Source organism: Oryx dammah, unplaced genomic scaffold (assembly GCF_014754425.2).
Source record: "Oryx dammah isolate SB20612 unplaced genomic scaffold, SCBI_Odam_1.1 HiC_scaffold_27, whole genome shotgun sequence".
Taxonomy (NCBI): domain Eukaryota; kingdom Metazoa; phylum Chordata; class Mammalia; order Artiodactyla; family Bovidae; genus Oryx; species Oryx dammah.
In genome coordinates, this window is record NW_024070211.1 from 87,590,619 (window position 1) to 87,597,790 (window position 7,172).

A 7,172-nucleotide genomic window follows, 5' to 3' on the forward strand; every position below is an offset into this window, starting at 1 on the left:
GGAGATCTAACCAGTCCATCCTAAAGGAGATCAGCCCCGGGTGTTCATTCGAAGGACTAATGTTGAAGCTGAAACTCCAATACCTTGGCCACCTCATGCGAAGAGTTGACTCATTGGAAAAAACCCTGATGCTGGGAGGGATTGGGGGCAGGAGGAGAAGGGGATGACAGAGGATGAGATGGCTGGACTCTATGCACCACTGACTCTATGCACATGAGTTTGAGTGAACTCTGGGAGTTGGTGATGGACAGGGAGGCCTGGTGTGCTGTGATTCATGGGGTTGCAAAGAGTCGGACACGACTGAGCGACTGAACTGAACTGAACTGATGCTTTTCAAATGTGCATATGCTTCCTCAGTAGCTTCAGGGAGGCCACAGGAAGGAACAGGAACGTCGTTCAGTCGTGTCCGGCTCTTTGCGACCCCATGGACTATAGCCTACCAGGCTCCTTTGTCCATGGGATTTTCCAGGCAAGAGTACTGGAGTGGATTGCCATTTCCTTCTCCAGAGGATTTCCCAACCCAGGGATCAAACCCGGGTCTCCTGCATTGGAGACAGACGTTTTACCATCTGAGCCACCAGGGAAGTCAATGTGCATAGCTGTGATTAATTTTTAAAAATTCACTTAAAATCTTCTTGAATTTATAGTACCACTTTGTTATTATGTGTGTTCTCTATCAATGCATAATAAATGCAACTTCTATTGTACTTTAGCACATTGGCCTTTATTAGAAGGGCCATGAGTAAATTAAGATACAAGTCTGACTGCTGTGACAAAGGCCAAAAAAACAGTCAGTATCAATTCAGTCGCTCAGTCATGCCCAACTCTTTGCAACCCCATGGACTGCAGCGCACTAACTCCCAGAGCTTGCTCAAACTCACGTCCGTCATGTCGGTGATACCATCCAACCATCTGCCATGACCTTCTGTCATCCCCTTCTCCTCCTGCCCCCAATCCCTCCCAGCATCAGAGTCTTTTCCAATGAGTCAACTCTTTGCATGAGGTGGCCAAAGTACTGGAGTTTCAGCTTTAGCATCATTCCTTTCAAAGAAATCCCAGGGCTGATCTCCTTCAGAATGGACTGGTTGGATCTCCTTGCAGTCCAAGGGACTCTCAAGAGTCTTCTCCAACACCACAGTTCAAAAGCATCAATTCTTCAGGATTCAGCTTTCTTTATAGTCCAACTCTCACATCCATACATGACCACTGGAAAAACCATAGCTTTGACTAGACGGACCTTTGTTGGTAATGTCTCTGCTTTTTAATATGTTGTCTAGGTTGGTCATAACTTTTCTTCCAAGAAGCAAGCGTCTTTTAATTTCATGGCTGCAATCACCATCTGCAGTGATTTTGGAGCCCAGGGAAATAGTCTGTCACTGTTTCCATTGTTTCCCCATCTATTTGCCATGAAGTGATGGGGCCAGATGCCATGATCTTAGTTTTTTTGAATGTTGAGTTTTAAGCCAGCTTTTTCACTCTCCTCTTTCATGTTCAGAGACTCGTTAGTTCCTCTTCACTTTCTGCCATAAGGGTGGTGTCACCTGCATATCTGAGGTTATTGATATTTCTCCCTGTAATCTTGATTCCAGCTTGTGTTTCTTCCAGCCCAGCATTTCACATGATGTACTCTGCATATAAGTTAAATAAGCAGGGTGACAATATACAGCCTTGGTGTACTCCTTTCCCAATTTGGAACCAGTCTGTTGTTCCATGTCTGGTTCTAACTGTTGCTTCTTAACCTGCATACAGATTTCTCAGGAGGCAGGTCAGGTGGTCTGGTATTCCCATCTCTTGAATAATTTTCCACAATTTGTTGTGATCCACACAGTCAAAGGCTTTGGCATAATCAGTAAAGCAGAAGTAGATGTTTTTCTGGAACTCTTTTTTGATGATGCAAGGGATGTTGGCCATTTGATCTTTGGTTCCTCTGCCTTTGCTAAAACCAGCTTGAACATCTGGAAGTTCATGGTTCACATACTGTTGAAGCCTGGCTTGGAGAATTTTGAGCATTACTTTGCTAGTATGTGAGATGAGTGCAATTGCGTGCTAGTTTGAACATTGTTTGGCATTGCCTTTCTTAGGGATTGGAATGAAAACTGAACTTTTCCAGTCTTGTGGCCCCTGCTGAGTTTTCCAAATTTGCTGGCATATTGAGTGTAACACTTTCTCAGCATCATCTTTTAGGATTTGAAATAGCTCAACTGGAATTCCATCACCTCCACTAGCTTTGTTCGTAGTGAAGCTTCCTAAGGCCCATTTGACTTTGCATTCCAGGATGTCTGGCTCTAGGTGAGTGATCACACCATCATGGTTATCTGGGTCACAAAGATCTTTTTAGTGTAGCTCTTCTGTGTGTTCTTGTCACCTCTTCTTAATATCTTCTGCTTCTGTTAGGTCCATACCATTTCTCTCCTTTATTGTGCCCATTTTTGCATGAAATGTTCCCTTGGTATCTCTAATTTTCTTGATTAGATCTCTAGTCTTTCCTATTTTACTGTTTTCCTCTATTTCTTTGCATTGTTCACCGAGGAAGGCTTTCTTATCTCTCCTTGCTATTCTTTGGAAATCTGCATTCAGATGGGTATATCTTTCCTTTTCTCCTTTGTCTTTAGCTTCTCTTTAGCAAAAAGGCAAAATGGTTGTCTGAAGAAGACTTACAAATAGCTGAGAAAAGAAGAAAATCTAAAGGCAAAAAGCAATAATTCAAACAGATAAACATTAATTTCTTTCTCATGTAAAAGCTAAATCATAAGTAGTCCAGAACTCATATGGCAGCTCTGTGATCTTGAGGACCTGGACACTTACTATTTTGTCATTCTACCATTCTCAAGTCATGGCTTTCATCCCTGGTCTAAGATGGTTTTTGCAGTTTTCACCAGTGTGGCTGCATTCTGCTCACATATCGTTGGTAGACCCTAAAATAAACAGCCAAGCATAGCAGCAAGAGTGACTGGGAAATGTAGTCTTTATTTGAGCAGGCTTGTGCTCAGCTCAATGTTGAGAATTCTCTTGCTAAAGAAAGAAGGAAAAAAATCAATATTAGGAGACAGTTGACAGTCCTTGACAAAAACCACATGCACTTAGAAGAAAGTGATGGATATTTGCAAATAACTGGCATATTCCTAATTGATTATCAAGTTTGTTCTAAGATCATTTTCAATATAACTTTACACATCCTGAATATTTTAAATTTGTTACTTGTTTTCTTTAGACTACCTTACCTTACTAAGTAGTTGAACTAAATATATATTCATGAGATGTCTATAGTAAGAAAATTTTAGAGTCATAAAGAGAATGGCTGCAAATATTGTAGTTAACAAGAAACAGTGTATGAAAGGGGTAAAGATTGTAAGTTAGTGAGTGACTATTTTGCTAGAATGATAATTTTAACTCCCTGTATCTAGTGACAAGTTATCCAATCGCAGATCTTCCTCAGCTTACAGTGGGTTTACATCCCAATAAACTCATGATTGGTTGAAAATATCATAAATCTAAAACACATTAATATATCTACTGAACATCACAACTTAGCTCACCCTAATTGAAACATGCTCAGAACACTTGTTAGCCTACAGTTTGGCAAAATCATCTAACACGAAGCCTGTTTTATAATAAAATGTTGAATATCTCAGGTAATTTACTGTGCTTGCTATAGACTTTATACAGTTGTTTTAGTATCTCCAGTGTAGCAATTATTTTTTTATCTACTTTCTGTACAAATTCCCTGACCATTTCTAGAGTTCTATGCTTCCTAGGCAATAGATTGGAGAAGGAAATGGCAACCCACTCCAGTGTTCTTGCCTGGAGAATCCCAGGGACCGGGGAGCCTGGTGGGCTGCCATCTATGGGGTCGCACAGAGTCAGACATGACTGAAGCAACTTAGCAGCAGCAGGCAATAGATATGAAATATTTGTGATATTTAGGAAGCCAATACCTCACTCTCTTAGGGTTTGAATTGGAAAGCAAGATGTAATATAGATAAATTTCCTCAAAATGTATTCCTCTACATTTTCCCTACAAGCAACATATTTGTAAATCAGATACTTCCCCCTCATCTCCAGCACCTCTTAATGCTAGAGGGGCCCAGGATTTCATCCCTTCTCTATATACACTCTTTCCCTGGTAGTTCTCATTCAGTCTCATGATTTTATAGGCCAAATGAAGATTTCTACTTCTAAGCCAAATAGGCCTTTTAATCCTAAATTTTTCGTATCCAAACTTCTGATCTCCTTATTTACCTCCATCTCAAATATGTTAAGGTTTCAGTTTTTCCTGTCAGTGACTAACAACTCCAGTTTCTTGGGCCAAAAATTTTGGAGTCATCTTTTACTATCTTTTTTTTTTTGTTCCTACACCCTACAATTACCCTTCAAGAAGTCATATCAGCCCAATATACAAACTACATCCAGCTTCCAATCACTTCTCATTGCTTCCTCTGCTGTCTACAACTCTGGTCCAAGAACTGCAATTCACGTCAGTAGCCTCCTCACTGGTCTCCCCTACTTCTGCCCTAGTCCTTCTAATAGTCTTTTATTAACAGAGCAGCCCGGGTGCTTTCTTTTAAAGTCTTAGATTAGGTCATTTCTCTGTTCATACCCCTCTACTGGATCCATTTTCCCTAAGTGACGCTTGAAGTCCTTATTTATAGCCTAGAAGTTTCCTCATGACAGAGCCTCTATCTGACCACATCTCCTACTCCACACCAGACACACTGACCTCTTTGCCACAGGATAATGTACTTACCATCCCCTTTGTTGACCTTAAACAGTAGACTACCAGTTATTTCTGCAGCAAAAATGTGTTTATTCAGGATCAACAAAGAAGAGCAATTCAGGAACCACAACTGTGGTGAGCCACATGCAAAGTCTCCCCAAGGAGAAGAGAAGAACTCTTTTATAGAAGAGAAAAGAAAGTTGGGAGGGCTGTAGTAAACGAAGAGTCCACTGGAGGAACTGAGAGTTTTCATTGAATGAGTTGTGACACTCTTTCTTTGGCTAAGCTCTTCCCAAGCAAGAAGAAAAAGTTTTCCTCTTCTTGGTGGGCTCTGCTATTGTAATAGGGCAAAAGAGTACATTTAAAATAGAAAAGTGTATCTTAATTGGGGTTACTGTCTATTAACTTTTACACTCTCTTCCCCTAGGTGTCTGCATGGCTTACTCTCTAATCTCTTTTTAGTCTCCTCTCAAGCATTACCTGCTCAGGGCACAACTGCCTTGCCATAGTAGTTTGACATATATTTTGCATGTTTACTTTGTTTATTGTCTGTTTTTCCCATAAGAATGCAAAATCTTGTATAAACTTAATATATATTAAATATTTACTACATATTTCTAGTTCTTAAATCTGTGCCTGACATAAAGAAGGTGTGCAACAAGTATTTGATGAATGAATGAATGAAAAAATATATATAACATAAATTATTTCACAAAAATAAATAAGCATTAGAATACCTCAAATAAATTTAAAAGAATCTCATAAGTACAGAGTGTTATCCATGTGTTAGGCTCCAGGTAGTATCTTACAAGTGTGATGTCAGTAAATTTACATAGCAAGTCCTATGTTATTGGTCTTATTAAACCAACTTATAGGTGAGATATTGTGTAACTAGTCAGTAAATGGGGAATATGGGTTCATACTCTGATATGCTGGTCATTCTTTACCCAACATTCCTCTTTAAACTTAAAAAAAGGTCACCAACAACAATAGCAACAAAAAAGATTACACCAAAGCTTCCTTTAAAAATGGGCAACCAAATGCCTGGCTAGGACTCCAACTGTATGAAAACTATAAATTCCAATTTTTCAAAGGAAGAATATTGGGTAGGTCAGGCAAAAGCCTGAGCAGAGATTAGACAGGCAGAACTGAGCATTCAAACAGAAATATAGATTATAGTTAGAGAAACTTCTCTTAAGACGCCATCTTCCCTTCCCTGTTGTGGTCATCAATGAAGTGGCAACAGCCAAAAGTGAGACTTAATCCCTTTGTGACTTGAGACAAGAGCAAGAACCATAAAAAACATGCCAACTCACTTTCCCACATTCACATTAAGATTATTTCTTTCCCTCTTTCCAAACAGCTGAGACAGGAGTACAGTGTCCAGTCCATGTCCCTCTGAAAGGATGATGAAGTTCAGGTTGTACAAGGATATTACAAAGGTCAACAATTTGGCAAAGTATTTCAAATTTGCAGGAAGACATGTGTCATATACAATGAACATGTACAGTAGGAGAAGCCTACAGCACAACTGTCCATGTGGGCATTCAGTCTAGCAAGGTGGTTAGCACCAGGCCAAACGTGAACAAGGTTGGCAAAAAGAGCTTTGGTTGTAAAGCCAAATCTTGCAAAGTAAGAAAGGAAAAGGGCAAAAAAAGGAAGAAATATATGAAAAGATGTGGAAATAAAGTCATCTTATGTACAACCTTCATTAATACCTGCTAAAATGAAAACAAAAACAGAAACAAAAAAAACCAACTCCCTAATCCAACCAGCCATCCCATACTCCCATTGTGCAAAAGGATGAGAAATTGTTTTATGTTCTTGCCTGTTGATTTGTTGTTATCAATTTGCACCAGACTGAGATTATCCAAGGCTTCCAGAAATAAAATTTGGGATCTTTTTATTAAAGAGGGCTCTTATTTTGGTTGGTCATAAATAGTAAAGAAGGCCTTCTTTTGCTCTTCTGCTGGCCATGTGAAGAAACATGGGGTTGACTTTGCCTCTGATCTTCTCCAGCTCTTCTTTTCTCTGAAAGATGTTTGAAAACTACTATTTAAAAAAAAATTCAGAAAAGTGAAATAAAGAGGATAAAAGTCATAGCATACCCCATACATAAGGAAATGTTCTTCTGAAGCATTTGCAAGTAGGTACTGGAAACTTATCAAAACCACCTCGATAAAAGAAATGGTTACATGAATGACTTTTGAGTACTGAAACTTCAAGTATGTTAGCAAATCAGAAGACCTGTGAAATAAGTGGATATACTTACTAACATCCTGGATGGTCTCTACATAAACAGATTCTAAAGGGACATTTATATAATTAATTCCTATTTGGAACCAAAAGAAGCCCCTTATTGATTCCAAAGGACAACATCTCTCAACGCACACAGAATAGTGAGTTGTCATTTCTTTGTTTCAATAACCAAATGTTATTATGGCAAACTTAGTACTAA

General features: G+C 39.2%; 1 pseudogene; it reads left to right on the forward strand.

Annotated features, from left to right (window-relative positions):
* The first annotated feature begins 5,945 nt into the window (after positions 1-5,945).
* On the forward strand, positions 5,946-6,447 carry LOC120854141 (annotated as a pseudogene).
* Positions 6,448-7,172: the final 725 nt, after the last annotated feature.